This window comes from Quercus robur, chromosome 9 (genome assembly GCF_932294415.1).
Source record: "Quercus robur chromosome 9, dhQueRobu3.1, whole genome shotgun sequence".
In the NCBI taxonomy this organism is placed as follows: Eukaryota; Viridiplantae; Streptophyta; class Magnoliopsida; order Fagales; family Fagaceae; genus Quercus; species Quercus robur.
The window spans coordinates 17,092,890-17,098,889 of NC_065542.1; positions in this window are offsets into that span (position 1 = coordinate 17,092,890).

The window sequence follows — 6,000 nt, forward strand, 5'->3', positions numbered from 1 at the left end:
TTCTCTGTTGTCTCTTTCTTCTCATGGTAAGCTTTCCCTTTCAAAATTCTAAGAGATTAGAAAGAGAGAGATAGGTTGTGGGGCCTAATGTCTTATTGGAGTGCTCTGAGAGTTAAATGAGGGAAGTGGCAGTGATACGTGTCGATCTTAGAACACTGAGTTATGCATCTTTTTGGAATCACAAAATTGAAAAACAATTTCTAAAGTTTGTGTTGTTCCCATTTGTACCACCAAACTTAGTTAGTGATAACTGGTAGCCTTCACTATCCTAAGTTTGTGATAACTGGTAGCCTTCACTATCATCTTAGGCTTTATTGGTTTTTTATGGTCGAAGTTTACCTAGAGCCATAACTGGACCCCTATATAGAGGGGGCTTTATATATATGCATGGGGGTCCATGGAGACCCGTGAAGAGAGAAAAAAAAAAAATACCATGAATTTAGTGAGCTTGATCACGTGTCTGAACCTGACACGTTTACATCACAAAAAGTCTCAGAAATTGGGACAGTTGGGTGATTTGTCTAAACTTTCAGCCACTTCTGTGTTGACACGTTTTCATGCTTATATCGAACTCTGCTACACCGGATTACTCGTAGCGGCCCGAAACCTACTTTTGCTTCCATGGCAGTAAAATTAGTTTCTGCTACTTTAACAGTTGTCACTTCCCACTCGACAAATGTCCTACCATTTTTTTTCTTTTCTATTCATTTTTTACAGATTGTAGTGTGTGGACTATGGTGTGACTTTGTGTCATATATAGACTCATAGTATCATCTCTCTCCTCTGCTATTGTAAAAGGAATGACTTTAAACTCGTTGATATTTTGTGTGTTTGTTAAACAAGTCTAAGGTCTATAAAAAACTTAAGTCTTAATTTTTAATAAATTAGTCAAGTTGTAGTAAAAAATTGTTCATCAATATGCTCTTGAAAAACAAGGCCGAATATCAAAAAAACTGAGTCTAGAATTGTTTATGAGTTTGATAATAAGATTGACATGAGCTTGAAAATTAAACTCATATTTTACTAAAACTTTAAGTGATTGGGAGTTGTAATTACTCTTTCAAACTAAATAGACTTGATAATAACATTAGAATGAGTTTGATAATATACTTGTATTGGATCTTAAGCTCAAAAACTTGATATTGAACTCAAACTTGACTTGACTACTAAATCAAGTTGAGCTCAAGCTATTAGACATTTGAGGAGCTTAAGCTCTAACATCATTAATTTTATAGACTTAAGTCAAGCTCGAGCTTAGCTTAAATATTTTACATTTATTGTCAAGCCAAACTTGAACACTCACTACTTGATAAAGATTGGCTTATTTATGATCCTAGTCTCCACTATTTTTTTTTTTTTTTTTTTTTTTAAGGTTTTAGTAGTCTAAAATAGATGCCTAGTGTGAATATTCTTTTGTTAAGTTAGTAGGAAAATTTAAACCATGGTTCTTATTAAAATAAAAAAAGTTGGGTAATGCCCTGAGCTAGGCTCTTGACACCTTTTTAAGGTTTTTTTTTTTTTTTTTTTTTTTTTTCATCTTATGAATCAATACAAAAATTATTTTGTTATTTGTATGTAAGGACACAGTTCGTAACGACCCGTAATAGTGTTGGGTTTGCACGTAAAAAGGCCCAAACAATATCATTTATAGAGCGTGGATTTGAAAGGCTAGGCCTTGGTCACCAGACGGTGGTCTTTTCGTAGAGTTCATACATAATTAGATTGTGTTCACCCTAGGAGTGTTTTTCCTGGAGGCGGGCTGGGAGGCTCTGGTTTTTGGCCATTTTTCCCAGCCCTCTCTTGGTGCATTAACCTTCACATTATATAGTCCTACTTGGTTGATCTTAGCCCTCCACTTGTTGGTCAGGCAGGTGCTTACTTCTGTACCCGTCCCATCAGCTGTCCCCTCTTGCTTTCTGTTAGTTGCGATGATCGAAGTTACACTGTCCAAGCGTCTTTTCTCATTAACATGGTCAGGACGCTGGCGAGTGCATTTAATGCGGAGGGGACGTATTTTCCTTAAACCAATTTTGCACCGTACCTCCACGTGGGCCATATTCTACTCACATCCCCTTTAGGGGGCTGTTTGGGGATAGCCTTCATCGAGACGTTGCTCTTCCCATTGAAGTCCTGGAGTGTCGAGGATAGGGTCGTCCTCAGCTGTTCCCCTTGACACCTCGGCCTTTCATCATTCGTCCTCGGCACACACCCTCCTCGGCATGGGCCCTGAGCCCTAATAGAGCGTGGGCCGGATCATAAGCTCCCCGGCCCCACAATAGCCCCTCAAAATCCTGCTATCCGACTCCTCGGACGGATAGGAGGGTTTTGATGATATCAGATATCTGCCAATGCCTGTCAATCCTTGTCACCTATCAGTTCTCGAGACTTTTCATCTGCCCGAGACACGTTCCTAGAGCCCTTGGAAGGCGAAACGTGGCCTCATTAAATACGGGCGGCTCTGTGTTTCCCACGTTCTACGGCATGATGAAGATTGAACGGTGGTGATCCCTTGGTCTTTATGGGCGGGAAAATTTGTGCAGTTACCCTAGAAAGTATAAAAAAATTTTTAGAACGGATCTGTCTCTTCAGTTTTGCACTTAAGAGTTCTAGTGCGTACACCCTGGGTTCATCTGAACTTTCGCCCAAACTCAAGTTTATCTCCAGCACAAAAAGCCTGTCCGAAGCGTCTTTCCTCTTTTATGTAAGTTCCCTACCTCCATTAACTCGTGCTTTTTCTTTTCTGGGTTTATTTTTCTCTGGTTCCCTTTCTTCTCCCGTTACTAGTTGGGTTTGTTTAGCAAATCATAGAGATGGCTAAATCGAGACTGAGGAAATTAGTCGATACTGAAGAGGCGATGAATAAGTTCATCGCCGATTACAGGATTCCTCCCAACGTAAGTCTGAGGCATTGTAAGATGGGGGAGTGGCACTATAAGAGGGAAACGGGCGAGGTAGTAATTCCCGTCCTCGCCTTTGTAGAGGGGGGTATGAGAATCCCTATGGGGCCGGTAACGAGGGGTTACCTCAGACACTTCCGATTAGCCCCCACCCAGTGCACCGGCAACATGTTTAGGATCCTGGGTTGTGTGGATGCTTTAAACGAAAAGATGTGGTTAAGACTGACCCACCATGACGTGAATTGGTGCTATAACCTCCAAAACTTGAAGGGGAAATCCTACTACATGAAGACGAGAGACGAAAGGGTTCGACTAATTCAATGCCTCCCTGATTCCAACAAGGGATTAAACAAGGATTTCCTTATCGTCTCCGGTGAATGGCATGACGGCAATCTGTGTCCCATAGTAGAAGGAGAACCAGGTGGGGTGTAGGGAAAGGAAGGGCGTTGACCCTTTGTGCCATTCTAATCCGATGTGATTTGGTAACTAACCATACTTATGTGTTTTTCTTTTGTAGATCCACACGCTTATCAACGGCATTTTCACTTAGTTAACCGGGTGGACCTGGAGACTGTTCTACAAGCGGCAGTTTTTGTAAATGACGGAGATGGTCAAGTCCGAGCCGCTCACAAAATATTAGGGTACGCCCCTGTTTAGAAGTCATTTGCCGACGCTAGGCACGTGATCAGCGCCAGCCGTCCTCGACTTCCGAAAATCACCGTGGTCGAGACAGGATTTTTAATCTCCGAAGTACCATCTGTCCCAGAGAACATCCCACTGGTGGACCTCTCCTCATCTCATCAAGTAGCGGAGGACGAAGGCAAGTTAGATCAGCCCGAGGAAGGGTTTGGGGTATTTGACCTAGCCGACCAATCCGAGGATCCCCCTGGTGATATAGGTGACCCAGCCTTGTCCGAGCCAGAATTGTCATCAGTAGGCACATCTTCTCAAGCCGAGATGGGACTCAAGAGAAAGCCCCCGACCACCCTACTCGAACTCCTCGAGGGTCAACCAGGGAAGGGTGCGCAGGGAACGTCACAACCCAATGCTCCTTCCCCACCACCTCCGCCCCAGGCTATCCAGACTAGGTCATCCTCCTCAAAGTCACAGCCACAATCCCCTCGCCCCAAACTTCCTGCTTCTCCCCCACCAGCTCTGCCTCCTCAGCCGGAGAGCACCGATTCAAAGAGGAAGAGGAGTCCCAAGGGTAAGGAAACCGTGGATGGGGGAAAGTCCCAACCTTCAAAGGAGAGGGAGGAAGCCCCACGTGCGAAGCAATTAAAGATTGGGCACCAAAGCAAGGGTAAGGAGACCGAAGTCCAACCTTCCCAAGGCAAGGGAAAGGGGATCGAGGCCCAATCCTCGCCCAGCGCCTGGCTTCCCGCCCTAATGCGCCACGGGGATCCACTGTTGGAAATTGCGTCCATGAGGGACCTTGGAGATGGCGAGGGTGGTTACGTGGCAGATGCACTAGGGAGAACCATGCTACTTCCCACCGACGTGGATGGGTTGAAGAAAATAAGGATGCAGGAGGTCTTCCTCAGTACGAAGAGGTACCTGGGTATGGTAAGGCTCTTAAAACCTAAAACTTTATTAACTCTCACTCTCGGTTTGTCATTCACGATGTATTTATCTCCCTTGACAGGCTCTCCAGGCCACCTATAGGATGGAGGAAGAGGTGAACAATCAGAGTAAGGCGGCCGAGAATGAACACTCCAAGCGCCTACTGGCCGCGCGGACACTTAAAGCTTCCGAGGATGACCTCGCCAAGACCAAGATTGCTCTAACAGACGCTATCCGAGACAGGGATAGCGCCTCGGCGGGTTTAGCCAGCGCCCAAAAACAGGCCGATGACCAAACAAAACGTCTGTTAGAAGCCGAGGATCAACTGCAAATAGCTAAAGAGTTGGTTAAGGACTTAAATAAAAGACTGGCCACAGCAGAGCATGACAAAGGTGTGGTGGAGTATGCTCGTGACGAAGCCATAAGGACCAAGCAGGAGGCCGAGTTTGCCAGAAACAAGGCTGAGGCTGCCAAGGAAACGGCCGAGGATGATGGTTATAATGTGGGGGTAGCTGAAACCCAAGCCATCCTTAAAGCCCAAATTCCTGGAGTATGCAGGCTTTACTGCTCCTAGGTTTGGGAAGAGGCCTTGAAGCGAGTTGGGGTGAATGCTTCATCCGACTTGTGGAAAGCGGAGAACATATTCTACCCTACAGCCATCCGTGAGGCCAGCTCCGTTGCTGTGAGCGACCAACCCGAGGAAGATGTCACTCAGTCGGAAACCGTACAGGTCGGCGCTTCTCCTGGCGAAACGCTCAAAGAGGGAGAACTTCAGGATATGATAGAAACGTCTCAGCGTACGGATCCCGAGGTACCCAAAGAGGTTGCTGAGCCTGTGGTTGGCACTTAGATGCCTAATGTTGAGGAGCCAGCCATACTTGCCCAGCCCCTACAGGCAATTCCCCTTGCTGTGGCCCCCAAGAGTACCAACACTGACTCTGTTCAGCCTTCCCCAGAAGGGACTATCCTCCAGTGCGTCGAAGCTGATCCCGTTCCGCCTTCACAGGACGTGGCCGACACAAAATTAAAGAAGTAGAAACCCTGGCCAGGCTTCGTATTTGTTTTTAGTTTAACGATTAACTTGTTTCTTTTCCATTTTGAAAAATTTGTAATCTACTAGTAGTTTGAACCTGTTGAACACGTATATATGAAATCCTTTTCTTCCCTTTTCCTTTCGATTACTTGTTAGTTGCCCTTGTCGATACTTACTATTGTTTATGAATTTTGAACTAATTATCTTAACACGTATGAACAGTTGTGCATGCGATAAATTTAGAATCATGTTTCAGAACGTTAGCTTACCTGCACCCGTAGAGCCTTGAACTCATTTCTAACCTTCATTCAATGGAGACACAGGCATCATCCGAGATGTCACGTGTAGTTGCTAGGTCTTGCTTAGTATCCAGGTTTCTTTAAAGTAGTTGGCTTCCCCATAGGTTTGAGTCCGAGAACCATGTAATACCTTGATTCTGTCCAAAACTTGATAGATATTGATAAATAGTTGGTTTTCCCATAGGTTTGAGTCCGAGGACCATGCAAT